Raw genomic sequence first — 26,835 nt, 5'->3', positions numbered from 1 at the left:
ATTGCAGTTTTGATTTGCTCTTCTCTAATAATTAGTGATGTTGAACATTGTTTCATGTGCCTGTTGGCCATCTGTATATCTTATTTGGAGAAATGTCATTCATATCCTCTGCCCATTTTTTGATCAGGTTGTTTGTCAAACTACTAATTGTTCCTTCAAGTAGTCAATTCTGATGCAATGCCTCGTTTAAACATGTAAAGTTATTCCAACACAACTGATATATTAAGGAACCAATTGAACTTAATGTGAATTATGAATTTCACACTTGTGTGTCATTTTACCCATGATAAACAATAGATCCATCCTTGGCCACTTTCTGGTCACAATTCACATCCCTCTCACATGTAACATTTGCTCATCCTCTCCCTTAGGATCTCCTCAAATCTTATCTCATTACAACATCAGCTCAAAGTCATGGATCTTGCTTGGGGTGTAGATGAGGCTCCTTGGATGTGGTTCCTTGAGTACTGTTCCCTCTGGAGATCTGTAAATTAGTGCGATTATATCTCCTCTATATGCTTAACATGTGATGGTGGGATAGACATAGGAGAACTCTTTATAGATAAGGAGGAAAACAGAAGGTACACAGCAGTCGCTGGTCCATAGCTATTCTGAATCCCAGCCAGGCACACGTCCCGGTTCCTTGAATAGATCTCAGCCCTCTTCCTGGAATTTGTTTTCCATGACTCTTGGCTCTGCCCCTGGAGTCATGGCCCCATTCTCTCTGCCTTTTGAGTCATCCTTCCATTGCCATAAGAAGTTTTCTGTGTTTGCACCTGAGTAAACTTAGCCTACATCTGCTCATAGTAGTTCAAACACCTCTTTATTTCTCACTGTCTGTTTCTCTTTTGATCAAAGCTGGTAAATTCTTTTAAAAACATTGTGGGCTTTTGTGTATCAATATATAATCTGCTTCTTCAGATAAAAGCCACAAACAAATCATTTTGAGATAACCGCTTTTCTCCTTTGGGGTCCTGTGAGATTGTTATGAGAAAAGCCTGTAAGATTTTTGGAAGCCCTTAAGATCTTTAGAAGCCTTTTCTCTGTTGAAAGATTCTGTGAGATATGGCCTGGGATTTTTCTGAGGTCTTAACAAAGGTCTCTCAACCCTACTCTGGATTTGACCTTTGCTTGGAACTTACTAGGGGTGAGAGGGAGTTTTATTTTTGAACCTAGTGAGCCCTAGATCCTTTACATATATCAGCTTATTCTTTAACTCATTTCCCTCCTTCCATATTTTATCATAGACAGAGAGAAGAAACCAGGTGGTACTTTTAAAATTCTGCCTGGAAATCTCCTTAGCTATATCATTAAATTTTTCACATACATTTTCTATTTTCTATGCTACCACGCTTTCCAACACTACGTAAAAAGATTTCCCTTTCCTCCGTATTCCAGTAGCATTTCCCTTACTATTTTCCTTCCTTACTTCGAGCACTTGTTAAAAGCCTCTTCAAAGCCCTTTAGTCTCCTACTAACACTCTCCTCAAAGCCATCCAGCTTTTGCCTGGTTCCAAAGTCAAGGCCGCATGTTTTAGATTTTTTTGTATGGAAATCTCCACCTCCAGATTTCAAATGTTGTTCTATTGTCTATTACTGCATAATAAACCACCCTGAACTTAATGGTATAAAACATTTTATTATACTGATGGGTCCTGTGGATCAGGAATTTAGATAGATCACAAGCTATTTTAGATAGATAGATCACTGCTATAAAGATAACAGATATGGCCTTTCTCTACTCCTCAATGTCTGGGGCCTCATCTAGGAAAACTTAAAGCCTGAGAGTGTCTTGATGGTTGGGGAATGGAGTCATCTGGATGTGTCTTCACTCACATGTCCAGCCTTTGATGCTGGCTGTTGGTTGGTAAATCTACGCATGATTTCTCCTTATGGCCTGGGCTTTCTCACAGCCTAGTGGCCTCAGCCCTCTTACCTGGTTGCTGAGGGCTCCAAAGGCCTAACAGGCCTTTGTCCTAACAGGACAAGTTGAGAGTGTATGTCATTTTTATGATTTAGCTTGTGAAGTCAAATTGTATCACTTTTGTTGCACTTAGCTCATCAAAGCAGTCACAAAGCCTTCCCAAGTTTGAAAGGAGGGGACATAGACCCATCGTTTGATGGGAAAAGTGTCAAGGTCATATTGTAAGAAAAGCACGTAGGGGGGCCAAGCCTGGTAGCTCAGAGGTTGTTTGCACATTCCACTTTGACGGCCCTGCGGTTTCCTGGTTCAGATCCAAGGTGTGTACCCATGCACTGCTTATCAAGCCATGCTGTGGCAGGCGTCCCACATAAAATAGAGGAAGATGGGCACAGATGTTAGCTCACGGCCAGTCTTCCTCAGCAAAAAGAGGAGTATTGGCAGCAGATGTTAGCTCAGGGCTAATCTTCCTCACAAAACAAAAATAAAAAAAATAAAGGTCCATTCATTTATCTCTTTCCCAGACTTCCTTATTGTTAATCTTCAATCCTATTCTTTCCAAGTCCCTGACAATAAAACCAAACAATTAGGCACTGCCCATGAATCAGTGAGGATCTGTATGTATGGCAATTTCTTAATCTGGATTAAGTGGATAATAAACATACTACTCAAAGTTTTAGCTCACTGGAAGGATCTCCCTTCACCACTGTGCTTCCAGAACATTCCCAGTTGGGCATGTACTATTCAGCAGTCTACCTTTTGTTAGTGCCAGCATTATTATGCAGAATCATCTATAAACCAGACGAGGTTTTTTTCTTCGTCGTTCAAGTGGTCATAAGGAGCATACCATGAGGACATGGATGTTGTCAAAGGATGGTGAGAGCATTATTTAATATGTGGAATAAAAAGGCAAAGCTGAATTGATGGCTTACAATAATTAGAGAGAGCTTTGCTGGTCAGACAGTCTGAGTAGGGCTGACTGCTGATCTCATATAGGGTTGTTTGAATCATAGAGTTCAGGGATTGGTGGACTTTCACAGGTGTAAATGAATTGACATCATCTGTAGAAGTCTGGTGACTTTGATAAGGTTGCTGTTGACTGATTGGCACTCAGAGGCAGATTTATTGGAGTGAATCTATTTCTGAGTGGCTGAATTCCAAAATCAAGGGGTTGTCCGTGATTGGCTATATGCCTCCATGGCTACAGAACAATCAATCTTTTCCTGAAAGCTTGGAAATTATTTATTCTCCGTCCCTTTTTTTGGTCCTCATTCAGCCAAAGCTGCAGGAAAGACCAGCAGGGATTGTCCAGAGCTTTACCACTGTTATTGATTCTCCAGATAATTCTTTGTTGTGTGGGACTATCCTGTGCATTGTAGAATGTTTAGCAGCATCCCTGGCCTTGACCTACAGTATCCGAGTTGTGACAATCAAAATGCATCCAGACATTGCCGGATGTCCCCTGGGGGGCAAAATCATCCCAATTGAGAGCCACTGATACAGACAAATCCATTACAAACAAGAAAGGAAGGCATTATGATTAGTCCAATTGTATACTTTTGAATGTTGTCTCAAGTTCTCCAACCAAGAAGAGGCTAGAAAGAGGCTGAACTGTTGACAACCTGACTATCATAGACCCCAGAATATGGACTAAACAAAGTGATCTACTTTCACAAATGAAGAAGACAGGTTTTGAAGAGAATCCAATGAAAATATTGACCAATCATTGTTTCACAAATTGATTGCCAATCTAAAGGACCTCCACAAGACTAGCTTCATGGGTGTGAGACCTGGGCAGTCCCACAAGGACCCATGCTTAGAGGGACCTTGCATTTGCTTTAATTTTCTGCTGTTGCTATCTTGAAATTCTTAATAATTTTTAAACTTTTTCTCTGGGCTCACAAATTATTTAGTTGGTTCTGGACCTCCATCGTTAGTAGTCAGGGTCTGCTTGCATTGTACTGGAGACCTATCAGGCCTATATCTCCACTCATTTGCTATCAAACACTCCCTTATACACTTAACAAGTAGCAAGACAATCTAGGACAAAACAAAAACATGAAACAAGACCCCTGTACATATAGAGAAACAAACTCCAAAAGAAAAGAAAAGAAAGAAAGAAAGAAAAAATCAAGGAGTGGAAAAATCAGCAGGAAAATGACAAATATTTATCAAATGATATATCTTTACAGCAAAAGGTCTAATTATGTTATACAAAGACATAGTCCTAATTCCTTTATTCAAATCTGGTTACAAATCCTAAAATGAGAAAATTAAACAACAAGAGCTTAATGAAATTAGAGCTCAGATCATTGTTGACTCACCAGACAGCAGATGGCAAAACAGTTTGGGAACAAGGGGCCCAGTGAGTATTCCTGTTGGTTCAAGGGTCCCCTGGAATGCTGCCAAGTGAGGGTCTTCAAAATGTTCTTGAGGGGACCTCAAGTAATGTTAAATGATGAGGATGCCAGCAATAAAACCTGAATGAAAAGAGAAAGCTGAATTTCTTGCTTATGATGTGAGAGCTATGCTGGTCAGACACAGGACTCTGAATAGAGCAGACCACTGATCTCATATAGAGTTTTTGGGGAAGCTTGGAGTTCAGGGACTGATGAACTTTGGGAAGTGTCAATGAGCTGGCATCATCTGTAGAAGCATGGTTTCTTGGGTGAGACTGTTAATTGCTTGGCACTCGGAGATGGTTTATTAGAATGAGTCTGTTCCTGACTAGATGACTTTCAGAAGCAAGCGGTTCCTACTGATTGGCTTGCAAAAACATTTTCACTGAGGTATATTGCCATTGATCCATTAAAGCTTAAACTGGTTCTGGTGGCTACTTGTTACTTTCTGCCTGATGATCTATTTAGCCATTCGCCTGAGGTCCAAGTCTATTTCCTACAAATTCTGAATTCCTCCAATTTCATTAGTAAGATTTATCTGTAATTTGCCTCAAAGCTTTCACCACTTTACACAAATGGATAGGCAGCTATCTTGACATCAAATCCTAATCTGTAATCTAATATAACACAAAGGACTAAGTCATCAAGTCAGACTCACATGAATCGAGATCTTGCCCAGTATCAAGCTTAACTAGTAATTTCAAGGACAGGCAATCAAGAAGTAGGAAGAAGTCTGAGACATGGAGGTTGTCTGCCATTCTGTAAGGTCTTCACCCAACCTCGTGGCTGACCTCTTCTGTGGCAAAGAATTGAATGTCTGCTACAGGAAGAAAGAATGTGGGGAACCATCCCCACCTATATGGTTTTTCTTCTTTGACTTATTAGTATGGAAAATATTTGAGTAAATTCCTAATGGTTGAACCATCCTTGCTTTGTGATGGTATTTTAGTATTTCTTTTTTTTTTTTTTTTCCGAGGAAGATTAGCCCTGAGCTGACATCTGTGTCAGCTTCCACAACTTTATATGTGGGTCACTATCACAGCATGGCTGACAAATGGTGTCGGTCTGCGCCAGGATCCTAACCTGCAAACCCAGGCTGCCAAAGCAGAGCATGCCGGACCTAACCACCATGCCACAGGGCCAGCCCTGGTATTTTAATATTTCTAAGTGTTTCAAATTTTTGAACTAAAAGAATTATTTCTGGATTTATTGTATACTTGTTTGAGAATATGATTCATTTAGTTTTTGCTTTTTGAAATGTCTTTAGGTTCTCTTATTGGCCAATATATTAGCAATATTCTATCGACTTCCTTACTTTATAACGTACTATTTTAGATTCACATTATTGTTATTTCTATTATGTGTGTATGTATTATCAATGTTATACAACAATTTTATTTTTACATTTGTTCTCTAAATCATTACTTCATTACTTTAGACTTTTTTATGCTTTACTATCATATTTTCAACAACAATTTAGACAATATATATTCAAATGCTTTCAATGTTCTCTGTAGTCTTTTCATAGTCTCTCAATCTTGATTTCTTTATTTTAATCTTCCTCTCAACCCCTTAACTAAACTTTCAAGTAAATATCTTCAAGAAGGTAACTTTAGGGGTATATGTTCTGAATCTTTGTATAACTGAAAATACCTTTCTCTTTGTACACAAACAGCAATTTGGTTGTATATTACATAATCTTTTTCTCTCAAAGTTTGGTGAATGCTATTTGGTGAAGACTGTTGTCTGTTGATATTACTTTTGTGGAAATATTTTAGGTCACTTTTTTTTAAATTTTTTATTTTAGTTTTCTAAATGCTTGTGGGATTTCTTTCTTTATCTTTGAAGTTTAAAATGTCATTGAATCATGTGTAGACTGTGGTCTTTTTTCAATAGTTACCTGGTACATGGTAACTTTTTTTTTTTTTTTTTTTGGTGAGGAAGATTGTTTCTGAGCTAACCATCTGTGCCAATCTTCCTCTATTTTGTACATGGGAAGCCCCCACAGCGTGGCTTGATGAGCGCTGTGTAGGTCCACCCCCAGGATCCGAGCCCACAAACTCTGGGCTGCTGAAGTGGAGCATGCAAACTTAACCACTGCAGTACTGGGCTGGCCCCCTGGTAAGCTTTGTTAGATCTGCAGAATCACGTCAATTAAAAAATTCTTCTATTATTACTTCTCTGTGGATTTATTTCTGGTTTCTTAACAAAGTCTTTATCACGTCTCCCTTTTTTCTACAATTTTCTTTTGCTTTAGATGTTAGGAATATTCTTAAATGTGCCCTTCTCTTCATTTTTTTGTTCGACCAGTATGTATTGAGTGCCACCCATTCTTCAGACAATAAATTAGGCTTTGAGAATAAAATGAGTAAAACAGATATGGTTCCCCTTTCTTGGATTTTCACTCTGGAGAGAGGAAGTGCAGAGATATGCAGAGACAGTCCTTCCTTAACATCTTCAAAGCTTCCATGTCCTTCTCATCATCAAGGATACCATTTTTTGTTGGAACACAAAAGTGGAATTGGGTGTGATTATTTTATAATGTTCTTGCTTATTCAGTTCTTGTGCCTCAGGACCCCATCTGCATTTTGCTTTATGAAAATTCTTCTTGGGTTCCAGGAGATCATAAAGCATCACTATCTTTTTCATTATTACGTCAAATCAGTTACGTCTAGCTAGGTCTCGACTTTATACCTAAACTTCCTCTTTCTCCAGAATAATGAGACTTTACTATATTTTAATTCTGTCACCCAGTGTTCCTCTATGGCTATTTGATAATTGATATTTTTCATCTCAATAATAAAACTGAGGACAACTATGATTTGACTTGACATATTAATTAGTCTTTATACCTTGGACTCAATCATAACATGAGAGGTTAGATCAGAGGACAGACTTCTGAGACAAATGAGAAGTTTAAATATTTGCAGATCTATGACTAACCCTTCTGAGAGTTGGTTATAAAACTTGTATGTTATTCAGGCTTTTTGTTTTCTCTTTTCTGTTTCTCTAGGTCACCTTTCAGAAATGCCAATATTATTGACTAGGGAGTATCTAGCAGAGCACATAAACTAAAATCAATATGTTTGGATACTTTTTTAAAGCTAATTTTGTTTTAAAAATAAAATATTTGGCCAAAAAGTGTATTGAAATGAAAAACTTCTTTTGTTGTGGAATATCACTGAATTTTGTCAATTCTTGTCATTTTAGTGCATAAATGAGAATTGATCATATGTATGTATTTCTAACAATTATTTTCTAAATAAATGGAAGAACAAAAGCTTTCTCTCTCTTTCAAAACAAGCAAGCAAGTAAACAAAAATACCAGCCAGTAACTAACAAACAAGCATAGCCACAGCTCTAGTCAGCTCTTTTATAACACGAAAGAGAATTTTGTTAATTGTGGTAGGGTTTTTTTGGGTTTTTTTGCCTACCTCTGTTTGGGTAAGTATTGTATTGTGGGAATGTATTCATCTGCAAATGACCATCCTTCTCTCAGTACTGAAAAGAACTGAATATCAGCTGTGGAGGGAGATAGAGACAATAATGGACCCAAATCACAAAAGTTGTAGGCTGTGGGTTATTGTACATCTTTGTTCTTGTTCCAGCATTTCATTACACTTGTATTTCTCTGGGAGGCAGCATACAATTTTAAAATTAAGAGGAACAAGATAGAATCCTTTGTGCTTTCTGCCGTGCTTTCTTTTGTGGCTTAATTCTTGGACTGGTAGGGAAAAAGAAGTCTTTTAATTTAATTCTAAAGGATTGAAAAGGCAGTGAGCAATACAAGGACTGCAAAAAAGATTGGGGCTGGAGATGCTTCTCACTAAGGGGAGAACAAGTTAGCCCTTCATCCAGAAAAGTAATAAACCCCATTGTAAAAGACATCCAAGAAGCACCATTGCTTTCCTTATTTCCTATATGGTTAGTTACTTTTGTTTTCTCCTACAATAGGCATTATTTATACAAATAGCATCTGTCTCTATTTGTGCAAAGAAAATTGTACTAGGAAAGAGAAAATCTGAATTTAAAGTTGATCTATGCTGAATTATCTGCATAATTTTGGACAAGTTGCTTGTAAACTCCCTGGGCCTTAGTCTCCTCTTCTGTAAAGTGAATATGTGATACCATGTAATTTCTAAGTTCTTCTTCAGCTCCTCTCCAAATCATCTGATATCTAGTCTGCATGCAAATTTCTCCGAGTCCTAAAATACATTTTTATAGCTTTTTAAAAAACATGAATCCAATAGAATGCATACATTGCATTTAATTTTTGTCATTTTGGACTTTGGAACAAGTTCTCCAACTCCTTCTTTCATGCTGTTTCCATGATGATTATAGACTATCCCACATTCTGGATTTGTCTAAATTGTTTGCTCCTACTGAGATTTAACTTCTTTGTCTTTATATTTTCTATAATCTAACTTCTTTAGATTCAGTATAAGCATTTTGAGAAGATTTCTTCCCAAGTAATACTGGAGTATGTTTCACATCATATCAGAAGGTACACTATGTCAGAATGTCCTGCTGTTAGTGTTATAAAGTTTGATCCTTGATTAAAATGGTGGCTACCACATCACTCCATTTCTTCCCTCCAGCTCTTATTTAAAATTTATATTTCTTGGGGCCAGCCTGGTGGTGTAGCAGTTAAGTTCATGTGCCTGTTTCAGCTGCCGTGGTTCACCAGTTCGGATCCCACGAGCAGACCTACAGACCCCTTATCAAGTCCTGCTGTGGCAGGCATCCCACATGTAACATAGAGAAAGATTGGCACAGATGTTAGCTCAGGGCCAATCTTCCACAGCAAAAAGAGGAGGATTTGTGGTGGATGTTAGCTCAGGGCTAATCTTCCTCAAAAATAAATAAATAAATAAAAATAAAAACATATTTCTTTGATTTTCAATGTCTTTACAGGACTTTATTACTATACTCTTGGATTTCCTAAATGTACATTCATCCTATCAATAGCTGCCAGATAAGTCTTCTAATCATTTTCATTAGCTCTTTGGATCAGGTATTTCCAAGTGCTTGATAGTATCTAAAATCCTTAACCAAGTAGTCTAAAAAACGCATTTTATTTTGCGGTCTCACAAGCCCCTTTCTGCTCCACCTAAGTTCATTTGATGTTTATCTTCTACCTATGATCTTGTCATTCCTACGCTTTGCCTTCAATATCCTATTTCCTTCCTCTGGAATCCCTCTTATGATTCCCCCTGGCTTATGTTTATCACCCTTTATGATTTATCCCACATCACTAAAATCATTCTTTTGGTGATCACATATTCAACTTATGACATATGCTTGCGTAATTTTCAATACAATGTGCATGTGGGTTTTTTTTTAACTAAAAGTGATAGATTTTCAATATAGGGGTTATGCTGATTCAAAGTTATAGTCATTGAAAAAGTTGAAAAAAGTTTTAAACATGGGATAAACTTGTTAAAGAATAACTTTCTCTTTTTATGCCCATAGTCAACATCTATTAGATGAGAAAATGAGTCAGTACAGTAATGATGACTGAAAGTACTCCTCTTCATCAAGTCAAAGGAAGACACCCTGTGAGACTGGCCTATCGTTCAGCAGTGCTCTGAGGTTTCCTTCCTAGTTTCAGGTAGGGTATGGTTTTTATGTGGCCTGTATTTCTGAAATTGGGCAGTTTGTTCCAGGTGAAGCTTTTATGGCTCTGGTTTCCTGGGAAATACTGCTGTGCTTGCAGATCATTCATTCACTGATAAACTGAATTGACTTTCCCATGTATTTAACTCAGTTTTTCATTGTGATGTAGTGAGCAAGTGCTGGGTTTGGAGTCAGAAGACTGGGTTTAAGTATTGGCTCTGCCACTTAGCTTATGTGTGACTTTAGGCCAATCCTTTAACCTCTCTGAACTTTAATTACCTTATCTGCAATTGAAAAAACTCCTGCTATGCCTACTTCATAGGATTGTTGCAAAATAGATAACATGTGAAAACTCCCATGTGATTTATAAAGCACCATCCACTGTAAGGGATTATTATTCATATTTTTAACTTATTAAGGAGATAAATAACCTCTTTTATGGAAAATTTTCTATCTTCTAACTCAAAATCGTATAATATACATTTTTTTTTAACTAGGAAAAAAGATGTGATTGAGCTTTTTTTTTAAGCAATAAGATTGGAAATGAAGAGAAAAAAGAGAATTCATTTTTCTCTGAATTCCTTTCAAGCCATATATTTCGCTCCTTTTGTCAGTTGTCCTCATTACTCCTACATTATGGTATCGTGTCTTTTTGGAAATGTTCAATAACATCTTGCTAATTTTTTTTCACACTGATCCAGCTCTTGGCTTTAGTGCTAGCTTTACCCAGTTGAACAAAACTCTCTATTCTTACATTCTTTATTCTTTTTAACATTTCTTCTGTAAATCATGTTTAGTCAATCAGTCAGTTTTGCAAGCAATATTTATGGCATATCTGCTATATAAAAGTCATTCTTATGTTATTTATTTAAAATTTAAAAATGTGTAATATCTGTTCTGGATTTCATTTTGGAGGGTAATAAACAATTTTAATTACCTACTATATGCAAGTTACTATGGTCATTTAGAAATTCTCAAGAAGACTTCATATTAGTCTGGGTGCCAAATATAGAAACAATCTCAACACTAAAATTGTGGGCATAGAGAGAAGAAATGAAGAATTTACAGAGGATGGATCATTTATGAGTTGTCCCAAATGAAGGGAGAGACTATTCATTGTAAAATGTGGTGATTTCAATTATACCAGATTCTCATTTTTATTTACAGAGTATTTAGGAATAGCATTAGGACACTAATTGGGGAGTGCTCTATTCATTAAGGGGATTCATTATCTATTGCTGTGTAACAAATTACCCCGGTATGTAGTAGAAGTCATACTTTATCTCTTTTGCCATATTCTGTTGATGAGAAGTGGGTCACTAAGCCCAGCCCACATAGAAAGGGAGGGGAGTTAGGTTTTACATTTTGAAGAGAGGAGTATTCTAGAATTTGCATCATAGCTTGCCCTCTAGCCAAAAATTATTTACATTCTTCACATTTGCAACATATGCTCAGTCATTCCCAAGATTCTCCACACAAAGTCTTATCCTTTACAGCATCAGCTTAAAGTCTAGGATCATGGCATCTATATTAGATTCAGGTGTGGATGAGGCTCCTCTAGTCTTCCTTAAGCACACTTGCTCAAATACGGTTTCTGTTGACCTGAAGACCTATTAACAAAAGAGACGAGTCATTTGCCCCACAAATACTCAACGCACAATGGTAGGACAGACATTGGATAAGTGCTATAGATACTACTATTCAAAAAGGGTAAAAACAGGAGGCTTACAAGAGCCTCAGGTCCATAGAAATTCCATGATATAGCAGAGCACTAGTTGGTAGTTTCTTGACTGGGAATCAAAGCCTAGGAATAATCCTCCATACCTTTTGGCCTTGCACCCAGATCTCTTGGCTTCACCTTCTGAGTCATCCTTCCCCTTTTATGAAGGGTAGGCAATGCTTGTTGTTGAGTAGTCTTATAAGCCTGCTTCCTGCCTGTAGAAGTTTGGGAACCCAAACATCTTTTTTCATTTTGTACCACACTGTTCCTTTCATTCCAAGCTCATGGTATTTCTGCCATGAAATTCTCTTTAAAACTTGTGGGTTTCCTATGACTCTTATTGAGGGTTCTTGCCATTAGACAAAAGCCACACCCATGAATATTTTTGAGATATGCCCTTCTCTATTTGGGCTTCTGATGAGACTGCTGAGAGAAGAGACTCTAAGCTTCTTAGAAGCTTTATTTCTCAACTGAAAGTTCTCTGGGGCACCTCTATACATTTTTCTGAAATCTAATCAAAGGGTTTTACAGGTACTTCCTCAGCTTCATTTTTACAAATTTTTCTGATAGTGCCCTGGGTTTGCTCTCTATATAAGACCACTTCTTAATTTTAGCATGGTTGGCCATCTGGAGAGGTTGGGAATTTTGAAAACCAGCAAATCCTGGATCCTTTATGTTTAATAGTCTTTTCTTTAGCTTATCTCTCTTCTCTCACATTTGATTATAATCAGTTCAAAAAAAACCAGGTGGCACCATCAACACTTTTCTTGGAAATCACCTTAGCTAGATAATCCACTTCATTAGTACATTTTCTCCTTGCCATGTAACTGCAGGTAACAGTGTCGCTAATCTTTCTGCCACTATGTAACACGGGTTTCTCTTCTCTAATTTCCAATAACATTTTTCTTACTTTCCTGTAAGGCTTCACCAGTAGGCTCCTCGAAGGCCATCAACACTTTCCTCAAAGTCTTGTCAGCTTCCTCTTGCTTCTTGGTTCCAAAACCTCTCCCACATTTTAGGTTTATCTTAGAGCATCATATCATATCATTTCAAGTACTAAAATCACCATTAGTTATCTATTGCTGTGTAACAAATTGCCCAATATGTAGTAGCTTAAACAATATTAAACATTTATTATCATCACAATTTCTGTGGGTTAGGAATTCAGGAGTGGCTTAGCTAGGCAGTTCTGGCTCAGGGTCTCTCATGAGGCTGCAGTCAAGATGTTGGCCAGAGCCACATTCGTGTGAAGGCTTGACTGGGGCTGGAGAGTCTCTTTACAAGGCAGTTCCCTCACAGGGCTGGCAAGTTGATGCTGGTTGCTGGTGGGAGGCTTCAGTTCCTTCCCATGTGAGCCTGTCCACAGGCTGCTTGAGTGGCCTCATGACCTGATGTCTGACCTCCTCCAGAATGGGCAATCCATGAAAGCAAGGTGGCAGTGACATGCATTTTATGACTCTGTATCAGAAGTCACAAACCATCACTTCTGGCATATTCTATTCATTAGAAGCAAGTCACTATGTCCAATGCACAATCAAAGAGAGGGGAATTAGTCTCCATCTTTTGAAGGGAGGAGTGTCCAAGAATTTACAGCATTCTTTAAAACCACCACAAGCTTAATCCTGCTCTTGACCAGTAACTCCTCCAAAAAGATCCCCAAGAGAATGTATACACACACACACACACACACACACACACACAGACACACACACATACACACACACACAAACAAACAAAGAAGCAAGGCAAAGCTGGAGTTTGACCTCAAACCTCCATAAATAACCCCAGGTTTGTGGAAATATTTTTAACTGAAGCCAGACGGGCCCAAATGACATAATACAAAAGCAGGCCAAAAGGCTCTCAGGAATGATGCTTTCCAAAACTCACACTCCAGTGGGAGTGAAGCGGCAGAGGCACCTATGATAGAAGAGAGAGGAGAGCAGAGAGAGCAGACAGACAAGCAGATCTCCCTTAATGCCTAGGGTTGCTTGTCTCCAGTTTTTCTCAACAAGGTAGTAGTTCCAGGCCTGCTTCTGTTAGAGAAAAAAATCTGGAAAAAGAGAAAGAGATGATGAAAGCTTTTTAGGGCCCCTATAGCATTCTTATCACACCAGGCCTGTGAAAGAGAAGAGAAGAGGAGTGGCCCAACATATGCATCCTGTGCTGTTTAATTAGCAAAGTGACTCTGCCCAGTAGTACAGTGGTCAGTATAATGCCCTTAAAGTTGACCAGATCACAGCAGCAGACATCTCCCCCTTCAAAGCGCAGCAACTTGGGGGTGTAGGATTAGCACTTCCCCATTTTGGGGGTTTTATCCTATTAATCTAGTGGACTTAACAGCCCTAGTAATGGTCAACCTGCAGTGTGATTGTGGCTCTCGCCTGGGAGGGATTACCAGCACACTAGCTAAGTCCCATTTGTTCCTTTTGCAGGACTCCTTTAGCCATTTCTGTGACTGTAACAATTGAGAGCTAATAATAGGGCAGTCTAGGCCCAAGTTCCTTTATGAATGTCTCTCAAAGTTGCCCCTAGAAGTTTCTGAGATGGATTAAGTCTGGAGATGAAGTTTATCTTGTGGCCACCATATGCACTAGGCTGAGATTTCATTCCTCAGTGAAATCGTTCATTCAGTCTTACCATCTCAAAGCAGCTCAACTGCATTACCTAGTGACACAGGGTGACTAAAATGAGCACCATGTAAAGGCATAGTCCCAAACACAGTTACACAATACAAAAATGATCCAAATGTATTGCCACCATGTTAAATTTTAAAAATCTCTTCTCCTGAGCCAGCCTTGATGGCCTAGTGGTTAAATGCAGTGTGCTCCACTTCTGTGTCCCAGGTTCGGTTCCCAGGCACAGAACCACACCACTCGTCTGTCAGTAACCATACCGTGGTGGCAGCTCACATAGAACTAGAAGGACTTACATCTAGAATATACAACTATGTACTGGGGCTTTGGGGAGAAAAGAAAAAATTTCTTGTCCTAATCAGTTGCTTATTATTCTGTTGCACAGGGCCTGTTTTGAGGGGCATCTGCCCTGACCCACAGAAGAAGCTCCAGCCCCAAATCCCCACTAGCCACTAGCAATGGTCAAGACAAACCTCAAGTGGCATGTTTGAGACCCTAAGATACAATAGGTGACAGTTTAACCAGCAGGTTTAGTAAGTAGCTTTCCTATTGTATTACAGGAATGCCAACTTCCCAGCTGGAGCCAAGCTGAGGCCTCCCTGCCCACAGCTCTCGTTGACTGAGCCAATCCCACACCTTAGGGTCTGTCATTTGCAACACCCACTTCCAAGTACCTCTTTTCATGTTAATCATGACTCCTGGTTGCAATTCAGAAACCCAGGTTACTAGGTGGGAGAAGAAAAGGGAAAGAGAACAGACTTCTCAGTTAATTATATCTCAGTCCCAGCACAGTGATTGGGAGTCTAAGCTTGCTGTTAAGATCTTAGTCTCATCTCAGGTAAATTTTCTATCCCTGCCTTCTGAGTAGGGTCAGAGAAAGACACCAAATGATGTGGCCTCCTCTCCCTCCATCTTTTTCCTTCCTGTCCCATGTGCTTGTGCCCCTCAGGGCATAAATGTGGGTGGGGTAGGGAGAGAGAGCAGTCCCCTTGGGCAGCTGTCCACACCTTGAAGATAAGGAGGTGAGCCCCTTTCTCTTGGCTAATTTTGCTTCTCCATCAGACTCTGTTGACGTATAGAATTGCTCATGTCTGGAGATCATATCTCCACTTGGCTACAGCAGGAAGTAGGCTCCCCATCATTCCATTGGTCTTAGAAGGGTGATGTGCCCTCTCATCCCTGCTCCCCTCACCCAGCTCCAGGCCAGCGGAAGCCCCAGAGGAGGATGCTCCCATCTCCCTTCAGCCCCCCTTCAGGAGAGTATACCATATGCCCTCTCAGGTGTGTGTTTTCTGGCTTGGTGGGCAGCTGCTGCAGGCAGCCTGACATCTCTCCAAACTCCTGCAAAATCCTTAGCACCAAGGAGCATGATAACGTGTTTCTTCTTGTGGCCACAGAATACCCTGCGTGCTTTGCCTCAGCTCTAAAATCAGCCAGCTCTCAGCAACTCCAGGCAAGAAACAGGCCCTTGCCCCACATCCTAGAGTGATCCTCAAGCCCTGACTGGTGGTTCTCCTGGGACTTCCAGCTTTCTCCAGGGTGTGAGAGGGAGGCAAGGGGGACATCTTCACCTTTCTCACACTCCCCTCCACCATCAGGGAAACGGCAAAATGGAGAAAAGACCAAATATCAAACTGTATTCCTTCCTCAATTCTCTTTTTTTCTTTCTCCATTTCTAGTTCTTTTTATTCAAACAATAAAGGACTGTTATCAAGTCGATTCTGCTAGAAGACCACAATGTAGCAAATTATGTGGTGCAGAGTCTAGCACTAATAGGCTAGTGAACTTGAAAGGAGACAGAAGCGTCTTTTGTTCTTAGCAATGAGGCGCTACCAAAGTACTTTATACCATTGTGCTGGATTAATACAAATGATTTATGTGACCTAAATAAATTCCTGTGTGTAACATTGAAGACCCTCCACAGCCTGAGCACCGTCTACCGCGTCTGTGCTCCTCCCCCCCATCCCCTGAGTCCTGAGAAGGCTCCGTCTGCTGCCCACACATCCTGCTCTTTCCATGCTTTGCTGTCTTTTGAATGTGCTTGTCCTCTCCCTAAGACCCCTCATCCTTCTTCGTCTCCTTTTCTCTCCATCATCGTGACCATATTGTTCTCTACTCTCTCCTTATCTCCCAGGCTGAGCTGACCAATTCTTCCTCATATCCTCATTAAACTCTTTACATTGAATGTAACCTGGACTGTGATTTGAGGGCAGAGAGTGTGTCTCACTCCCCTTTATATGTCTAGGACCAAGCACAGTGCCTGGCACAAAGTAAGTGTGGAATGAATAGTGAACTAGATTGAGGCTCGGAAGGGAATTTACCATATCCAATTTGTACATTGCTCTTGTGAGGAATCCTATATCTACTCTTCTATTTTTACTTGGAAGATTCATTTGAGGAATAGGTCATTTAAAACAACGTACATCACGTTCTCTCTGTATGCCCTGATTGCAAACCTTTCACAAGAATATTTTATAGACAGTAATTCTCCTGTCACTCTTATGATATAGGTTAGTATCACTGTATTGATTGAATAGCTTATTTATTGAACTGCTATTTTTCTCAGAGGCTCTCTTTCTTTCAGAAAAATACAGCTTTAAAAGATGAAAGACCTAAAATGTCTATACATGAGAAAAGTCAAGAAAAAACAGTTAGTTGGCTTCTAAATTCCTGACACTGTAATAAGCTAACTTTGATAGCATTGATTTAATAACTAACCCAAGATAGATCTTAAAATCATCCAATCTGTAGTTTCTTTAAAACAAATAATACAACCAACAAAGGCACATGAAATGAATGATAAGCAAGGATGTTCAATACTATTGTATTTGTTCTGTGTTTTGAGTCCAAGAGAACAACCCTGGGATATTTTCACTTAATAAAAAGGCTAAAACACTTCATGTGTTATGACTATTATGAGAGAGGCAGTTGCATAATAGTTTGTGCTACTATAGTTGTGCTACTAGGCACTGCACTCAGTAGATACTTTATTTCATTGCCTCATTTAACCTTACTCCTTTTGTATTAGTCAAGGTTCTCCAGAGAAATGTAACCAATAAGATATATATATATGTATCTTATATTTATATCTGTATCTATATCTATGTCTGTGCCTGTGTCTATGTCCATATCTCTATCTGTCTGTCTATCTATCTATCTATCTATCTATCTACCTATCTATCTATTTATCTGTCTATCTATTGAGAGAGATTATAAGGAATTGGCTCACTTGATTAAGGAGGCTGACAAGCATTAAGATCAGCAGGGTGAGTCAGCTGGAGAACCAATGTTTCAATTGGAGTCTGAAGGCAGGAAAAAAGCCAATATCCCAGTTCAGAGGCAGCCAGGCAGGAGGAATTCTCTCTTAGAGGAGGGTCAGCTTTTTTGTTCTGTTCAGGTCTTCAACTGGTTGGGGTGAGACCCACCCACATTATGTAGAGCAATCTGCTTTACACAGGCTACCAATTCAAATGTTAATTTTATCCAGAAACACCCTCCCAGACACACCCAGAATAATGTTTGACCAAATATCTGGGCACCCTGTGGCCCAGTCAAGTTGACACGTAAAACTAACCATCACACCTATGGAGAAAGTTCTATGACTTCTCCTGCTTTTTAGATGAGGAAAAACAGAGAAGTGATGAAACTCCCTTGTCATACACAACCAGTAAATAGCAGAGACTCTGCTCCAACCCAGCTCTGACTAACAAAAGCACAGTGTTTAAAATAGAGGACAAGGTTTGGAATTTAGACAGACTTGGGCTTTTCGTGAGAATTAAATTTTTAAAAAATGAATATAAAAGAATGTGTCACTGTGCTTGGCACATAGACTTATTATAGTGAACACTGTTTGTATTACTAGTCGTCCCGGTCTTATTATTAAAAGGATTATTATTAGTTTGTTAACAAAAACCTTTGTCTTTTTAGAATACTTAATAGTGAGAATGCCAGAATGGACTTTAAATGAAAATATATTTGGTGAATATTATTCTCTATTCTTTTCCTTGGTTTTGTGATATGAAGATAAAAAACTGTAAATCACTAGATAGTTAATTTCTCCAACATGTGCTCTTGCAAAAATAATATTACCTTTGGCAGACATATACCTTGTTCCTGCTGATGTCATTAGAAAATGGCAAGGTCAACCAAAATGAGAAATTGACAGCATCTCTGTCTTTCCAGTTTTTAATAAGTATTGTCAAAAGAAATAATAATTAGATTGGAACTTGTTTGTCCTTGAAGTGCCTTTTTTTTTTTTTAAAGCCTCCTAGCAAATCTAATGTAAGATCAAAAGCAGTTGAGAAAAAGTAGAAATCACTTAAGTATGCGTCCTTACTCTTTGTGATAGAAATAAAATACTTGTTCACTTTCAATGACTCTTGCTCTGGGGTATTTGCCTCCTTTTCCTAGGGTGTAGGAGAATATTGGTAAAGGGAGCTCTAATGAATTAATAAAGCAAATTTTCCAATATGTAAATAAAGTACAGCTTTCTAGGGAATAAATGGTTTTAAAGACTTCATCCCATATACCCCCAGCCTCATTTCTAGGGCAAGACTCGAGGAAAAATGGTGAAATTAGTATACATATTTTTTTATTCTTCTTCTGCCATTGAGTCTCCCATTTTCCATCCCAAATCCTAATGTTCTTTCATCTCTATATTTTGTGTTCTAAGCAAAGGATGTGTAAATTCATAGCCATTAAGATACAATGACTTAAAAGAATTATTGTGCTCTTTTTGCCAATCCCCTTTGTAATTTAAGAAGCTTTATAATTTAAAAAGCTTTCATTTTAGGCATCAATGGGATTGAGGAGGCATTTGCTACAATCAGAAGGCCCTTGCTGAAATTGCTGAAATCACAACATGTGGAAAATAGGTTCTCTCTGCTTTCTTAGACATTAAGGGCAGCCTTGCTGTTTCCTCATCTTCTAACACAGGCGCTAATTCCGGTCACACTGATCCCAGTGCTAGTCACTCTTACCTGATTCATACTCATGCTGTCTTCGTCTAGTCTCGTACAGTGTATCAATGCTGTGGTGTCCACTCAGAATGCCTTCTGCTTCCCTCTCAGGCTGTCCTTACTTCAGATGAGCCCAGCTTAATCAAAATTCTTCTTCACTCGAGATGTATGGTTTAACTGAGGAAATGAACCATCTTCCAAAGAAGGAACTGTGAAAGAATACGAGATAACATACAACCATAGCCATTTGCGCATGGGCTGGTTGTAGATTCATGAGTGAAACATCATCTTGACCCCTAAGGAGCTTACCTTCCTTAGGGACACAGGGACACAGACAGATAAACAGAAAACTGTAATGCAGTGCAGAGGATACAATGGCAGCCACAGACACAGGGTGTTATGGGGGCAGAAAGGAGGGATACCCTTCTGCGAGGGTGCATTGTTGTCACCTTAGAAACTGCATCAGTCTGGATTTGTGCCACACAATTTAGTTTCTCTAACTTTGTCAAGTAATCACTGCATCACAGTTACAAAAGAAAACAATTTAGTGTAGTAGAACCAGTGAAAACATATGTCAGAAGGAGCGTTTTTCCTGCAAAGGACAGTAATCAGACCATGAGCACCATTAGACGCTGGTTGCTCTTCCTCTCAGTGTCTCACACTCAGTGATGAAGGAGCTACTGGGTCACTTCTGATCATACGCATCCCGGCTTCTTCACCCTGGTGTGGAAAGGTGCTCACTGAAGATCCTTTCTTGCTAGTGAGCCAAGTCCTCACAACCACACCATCAAGCTGTATTTCAGTGTGTCTGCCTACAGCAGCAACCATGTGAAGGGTGTTTAAATTCCTGAGGCACTGGGAGATATGGAGAACAGTGATTAAGAACCAGCCTGCTTAGGTTTGAGTCCAGGCTCCATCACTTACTAGTGGTTTGACCATGGGATAGAGGCTAAAACTCTTCATGCCTTGGCCTGCTAGTCTATACAATGGGAATAGTAATAAGAGCATTACCTCATAGGACTGACGTGAGAATTAAATGAGATAATAAAGTGAAAGTTCCTCATGCTGCATCTGAAACCTAGCATGTTAGTTTCCCAGGGCTGCTCTAACAAATTGCTACAAGCTGGGTGGCTTAAAACTACAATGATTTGTTTTCTGACAGTTTTGGAGGCTAGAAGTCAGAAATTAAGGTGTCAGGAGAACCGTGCTCCCTCTGAAGGCTCTAGGGAAGAGACAATCCTTACCTCTTAGCATCTGGTGGTTGCTGGCAATCCTTGGTGTTCCTTGGTTTGTAGACACATCACTTCAATCTCTGTCTCTGTCATTACACGTTGTTCTCCTTATGTGTCTGTCTGTGACTTCACATGGCCCTCTTAGAAAGACAAAGGTCATTGAATTTAGAACCCACCTTAATTTAGTATGACCTTATCTTAATATAACTAATTATACCTGCAAAGACCCTATTTCCAAATAAGTCACATTCACAGGTGGACGTGATTTTCGGGAGAACGCTATTCAACCCAGTATATCTAGTAAGCACACCATAAATGTTAGTTAAAACACACTCACCCATTTTGCCATACACACACACAAACACAAAACAAAAAACACTCACTCACCTACACACACAGAGGGAATTGTGGGAAGATGGTGGCTTCAATATGACCTTATTCCTCTCTGTTTCCACTCCAATCTGTCCATTTCTGAGGCAAGTAGCCACTGGGGCTCCCAGAAGAAGGCGCTGAGGGTGAGTGTGAGGCTGCTGGTGCAGGAACATGTTTGCTCTGGGTCCGTCTCAGGGGAAAGTTGCTCAGAGCACACAGTTTCCCTGGACCCCGAGGAGTTGAGCAGCAGCCAAACAGGTGGGCTGAGTCCCCTCTATTCCAGAAAATGAGCAAATGGGAGGAAGCTGGGTGAAGAGATGACAGATGGGGCCTGACAGCCTGCCTGCTGCTATAGTGCCCGCCCCAAAGGGCAGAGACCTGTGTGTCTTCTTCCATTTTCAGGGCTTTGGCCATGTAAGGGGCCCCAGCCCCATCTGAGCCCCGATAAACAGGCCAAGGAAAATAACAAGGCAGGGGCCCAGATAGAGAGAGGAAGACTGAGCATGACTCTTGGAAAGGACTTCTATTGAAATGTAGCTGCTGGGGAAGATAAAGGATACCTTGAATAAAACAATGAAAAGAGCACTTTAGGATACACAAGGAGAGAACAAAACAGACTGTCTGGAACTAAAAACATGATTTATAAATGAAAATGTTCAGTATATGAAGAAAAAGCATTGTTGCAGTCAGGAACTGTGTACTGATCTGAAAGATGAAATTTATCAAGACGCAGAGCAAACTTTCAAGAGGTGGAAATCATGATGCAACAGAGAGCAGACATGGAGGAAAGATCTATGAAGAACTAAACATAGGAATTATAGGAACTCCAACTAAAGAAAAAGAAGCAGAGGGATGAGCGAGCTGAAGAAAGGCCTGCCTACAGATTGAAAGTGTATTCCATGTTCCAGGAAAGACTGAGGAGAAATGACTTCTCTAGGCAAATCCTAGTAAAATTCCTGAATTCCAGGATAAAGAAAAACCTCACAACTCCAGGCAGAAGGAAAAAGGTGGTTACAAAGGCAAAAGAATCAGACTGGCTTTGAACTCCAGCAGTATTTGAAGCAGTAAAATGAGTTAGAGAAAAGGACTAAAACCTAAGGATTTAATGCAGAGCTGACATCTGATTCACAGGTCCGGAGAGAGGAGAGGCTACACCCCACCTGAAGAAATGCATGAGAAAGGACACAATGAAGCCAAGGAACTGGAACAGAGACTTCAATATGAGGGAAGACGAGGAAGGGAGAACAGTTTTTAGAAATAAGGAAGGAGGCCTCCCTGGAGATACAAAAGAGACCACAGATACGATAGAGAATACTATGTGCAACTTTTGTCAATAAATTTGAAAACCTGGAGAAAATAGATGTTTTCCTAGTCAAATACAAATGATCAAAGTTGGCATAAGAGGAAGTGGAAAAGTTGAATAGACCAGTGCCTATAGCAGATACTGGAAATATGACTAAAGATCAACTGTTTAAAAAGGACAGAAGAATCACAAAGTTTCTCAGCTGAATTTCACCTAAATTTTAAGGAACAGATTATTCCAGTGTTTTTAAACTGTTCCAGACATAGAAGAACATAGAAAGTGCCCAAATTTATTTTGTAAACCCAATTCATTTTGTAAGTCCAGTGTAGTTTTAGTACTTAAACCTGAAAAAAATAGTAAAAGAAGAAAATTATAGCCAATTTCAATTATGAATAGAAAAGTTGCTACTATGAGGGTCAGGAAAAGAAGCATAAGGAAGTCTGAGGGTATCAAATCCTGTAAATAATAGTACCTTCTTTCTGCACTTTGTCAGACAGAAGTAGATTTGATGACAGTATATGACAAAACAGTTAAGATAATAGTGGCATAAACATGATAGAATTTTAATTTGTCCTTTCATAAAAGAAGTCAAGAAGAAGGTTTTCTGAGGTTAGTATGCTGATTTCTTCAAGTCATGAGGGACCCTGGCTTCTTCCAACTCTCTTCTCTGTAATCCCTATGGTGTAGACCTCAGCCTCATAGTCCAAGGTGGCTGTTGAAGCTCCAGTACTCACATCCATCTCCAGTAGCAGGATAGAGAAAGGGATACAGGAAGAAGGTGCCAAAAAGCACACGCCACCAATAGTTTAATGTGTTTTTTTCTGAAATTGCCAGACAGCACTGTTTTTATAGCTCTCTGGTGTGAGCTCGCTGCAATTTTGCCGCATCTAGCTGCAAAGGACGATGAGAAATGTAGTCTTTATTCCCTTGGCCGTGTGCCCAATTAAAAATCAAAGGTTCTATTACATAGGGAGAAGGAGAGAACAGATCTTGGGATAGAAAACTAGCTACTTCTGTGCTCTGTTCCCTTGGGCCAGAGCAACTCGGTCAGTAGGAAAGCAGTATCTTAGGTGAGGCAGGGTTGTTCCTTTTTAATGCTGATGTTTATATAGGGGAGTTTACCTTCTATTCACTTCCCAAATAATACAGTCCGGAGGGAAAGCCATCTCCATGTGGATGTCAAAAGGCCTTTTGAACCTAATATTTACAAAACAGAGCATTTGCATTTATTGGCACCTCTCCCCAAACCTGTTCCTTCCCCAGTCTCACCTTTCATGAAATGATACCATCACTTGCCCAAATGCTCAAACCAAAAACCTTTGATTCTTCTTTTTTTGGTGAGGAAGATTGTCCCTTAGCTAATATCTGTGCTAGGCTTCCTCTATTTTGTATATGGGACGCCACCACAACATGGCTTGATGAGCAGTGTGTAGGTCCGCGCCTGGCTTCCAAACCTGTGAACCCCTGGCTGCCAAAGCAGAGTGTATGAACTTAACCACTACGCCACTGGGCCAGCCCCTTGAGTCATTTTTTATTCCATTCTTGCATTCACTATTCCCCCACCCCCGACATTCAATACATTATCTCTAGCTCCAAAATATACCCAAACCTGTCCACTCTTCTCCATTGCCATTGCTTCCAACCCTTGTCCAGGCCACCATGAACTCTTGCTTTGTCGCCAAAAGCTATCTGACCTCTCAGTTTCCACCCTCACCACCTGGTGATCTGTTCTCCACATTGTAGACTCATCTTTTCAAAACCATTTTTTTCTTTTGATATTTTTCAAATTAAAACAGTAATTGTGTTTTATCAAATGAAACAATATTATACAGACATGGATAAAAACAAATCTAGTCATCTCTCTTCTTACCCACCCCCCTGAGTAGTCTATTGACAGCCTGACTTGTCTTCTTCCTCACCCATCTGCTAGTATGCACAGTCCTATACAAACACAGGTGATAGATAGATAGATAGATAGATAGATAGATAGATAGATAGATAGACAGATAGACAGATAGATAGACAGATAGATAGACAGACAGATAGATAGACAGACAGATAGATAGACAGATAGATAGACAGATAGATAGACAGACAGATAGATAGATAGATAGACAGACAGATAGATAGACAGATAGATAGACAGACAGATAGATAGACAGATAGATAGGTGGGTAGATGATAGGAAGATTTTATTTATGTTTTCTGAAGAAACAGTAAGATACTTATTACTCAGCTTGTTAGCTTTTATTTTTATTTTTAATACAAATTATATCATGTCAGATTCCTGCTTAAAAATCCTTCAGTGTCTCTCCACCACGTTTAGTATGTTTTACATAAGGATCATAGAACATCTATTTAATTCAGCAAATCATTCGGTAATGGTAGGGATAAGAGATTTTTTACCATATTATATGTATTCAATTTGTTATTTTTTAAAACACTTGTCTGACACTTACTCTGAGCCACACTGTTGTAAGTACTTCACGTTCATTAATGCGATCAGCCTACAATCATCCCCTGAGGTTTGCACCATTGTCACTCCTGTTTTATAGATGAAGAAACAGGTTTGGAGGGGCAAGCAGTTCACACAGGTCTGCAGAAGAGCTGGGTTCTTGAAGCCAGCATCTCACCATGTATGAGTCTCCCCTCCTGGGCCAGGCCAGAAGGTCCTTTGGGGAAGAGACTTTCTTATTTCTTTTGTCCTCTCCATGGTGCCTTCATGGTTCTTCTGCCATATCTAAGCACTAAGTAAGTATTTGTTGAAATGAATTGGCTGACTGGTGCTTTTTGGTTTGTTTTGAGGTAGGGAAAGCTTGGGCATGTTTCAGGGTATCAAATAAGGGGTCGATGTAGTTACTGAAGATGCTACACAGGGAAGTATTAGCGTGGGATTAGGTCAATTAATCAATGAGTTTATTGACTATCTTTTTCCTGCCTAGTATATAGAGAAACAGAGTAGCAGAGAGGTGCTTTGAGGAAGAAGGACGGTTTCTCCTCTGAGAGCACAGGGCCAAATAGACAAGGAGAGACGATGCAGCATGGATATGCAGAGGTAAACATCACAAAGACGGGGGAGCCGAGGGCCTGCCACCTCATTATCAGAGCTCAGAGGAAACAATTGGGGAAATACTTTCTAGACTGTCAGCCTTTATCTTTGCAATTTAGTAAAAACAGCAACAGGAAAATCCACCTGCTGACGTGACTTTTATTTACGTTCGAGGTCTGGGGGCAGGAATTGTTTTGAATAGGTCCCTGTTTTATTTGAACAACTAGGTTGTTCCATATTGGGTTTCACTGGTAGGTGATATGCTAATAAACCAGCCACTTCCCCAATCTTTAAAAATAATTACTGATCTAGAAATTGAAAAAGACATAGATTTGGAAATAGTCTGAGAGCCAATAGTGAGAAATACTCCGTGTCAGTTTTCAGATGAGCGTGACTGTCCATTAACTCCTGGTCATTGAGTGAGGCTGAGCTATTGCCCATGAAGCTTTCTGCTCAGGGCCCATGGAGAAGCAAGATGAGAGTTCTGTGTGGTTGAATGAGCTGAAGAGTAGAATATCCATCGTCTGCATGTCCCAAGATTATCTGCAATGTCCAGTTTTCCACTTGAACACACAGAAAATGGGTTAGCTATAAATTATTGTTTTAGTGTCAGCAAATAAAGTTATCGTGGGCCATATTTCTGTTATTTTATACTGTATAGAAGTTTTTGTTTTTATTTTTGCGTAGTGTATTTCTTAGTCTTTTTCAGTGAATGCTGGAAGCTTCGAATTGCAAGAGCCTCCCTCTATTTAGCCTTTTATTTTTTTTAGAACATTTCCAATTTCCTGCTGCATTTCATGAGAGTCCTAATATCCTAATCTAGACACAGTACAGTGATTTTCATTTATAGGATGAAATTGCACCCACAGCAGCAAATTAAACTCTCTTTTTAAATGAAATCAGTGGTTAAAAAAATTAACCTTCTGAACAATAAAATTGTATATTTTCTATATATGTAGTAACTAACATGTATTTAATAAATCACAGTTTAGAGTGCCTATTTATGCATGTTTTAATCAACCATCACAACAATTCTGTGGAAAGGTATTATTGTCTTCCCTATTTTGCGGATAAGAAATGGGTGTCAGAAAGAATAACTGACTTGCCCAGGATCACACACCAGGAACTGGTGGAAGTGGAACTCGAGCCCGTTTTTTCAGATTCTCAATCCTGCTTCCTGTCTCCTCAGAGGAAGAAACCATGTTGATTCAGTCACATTCATTTACTCAAACATTCAAGAGACATTTATGAACACAGTGTTGGCATTATGTTGGCTCTTGAAATACAAGGGAGAATAGAACACAGTCTCTGCTCTGGTGAAGCACACAGTCTAAAGGGGAAAGATAGCCAAGTAAATGGGAAGGAATAATACAGGATGATCTGTGCATTGTTAGGGAAGAATACAGAGAATGATGGGAGCCCCAGTAGGGCAGGAGGAGTGATGGGGTGGTCAGGGAAAGCTTTCCGGAAGAGGTGATGTCTAAGGTGAGACATAATAAATAAGTAGGAATTTATGGTGAGGAATAATGTTCTGGGCTGAGGGAGCAGCATGTGCAAATGTCCTGAGGCAGGACAAATCATAGTTTGGAAGCCAAATGTTAAATAGTGACCTATTTAGCTACTAGCTCAAAC

At 39.5% G+C, this 26,835-nt stretch overlaps 1 long non-coding RNA gene across 8 annotated transcripts in view; it reads left to right on the top strand.

The window, feature by feature from the left end:
• Window positions 1-26,835, top strand: part of LOC102150692 (uncharacterized) — a 147,670-nt gene that overhangs the window by 38,882 nt on the left and 81,953 nt on the right. For all 8 annotated transcript variants that reach the window (XR_011438881.1, XR_001380853.3, XR_011438884.1 and 5 more), the window contains exon 2: window positions 9,793-9,931. This is a non-coding gene — a long non-coding RNA (uncharacterized lncRNA). The remainder of the gene's footprint in view (window positions 1-9,792; window positions 9,932-26,835) is intronic.

The sequence above is a fragment of the Equus caballus genome, chromosome 5 (assembly GCF_041296265.1).
Source record: "Equus caballus isolate H_3958 breed thoroughbred chromosome 5, TB-T2T, whole genome shotgun sequence".
NCBI classification, from domain to species: domain Eukaryota; kingdom Metazoa; phylum Chordata; class Mammalia; order Perissodactyla; family Equidae; genus Equus; species Equus caballus.
This window is presented reverse-complemented; position numbering and strand designations above follow the sequence as displayed.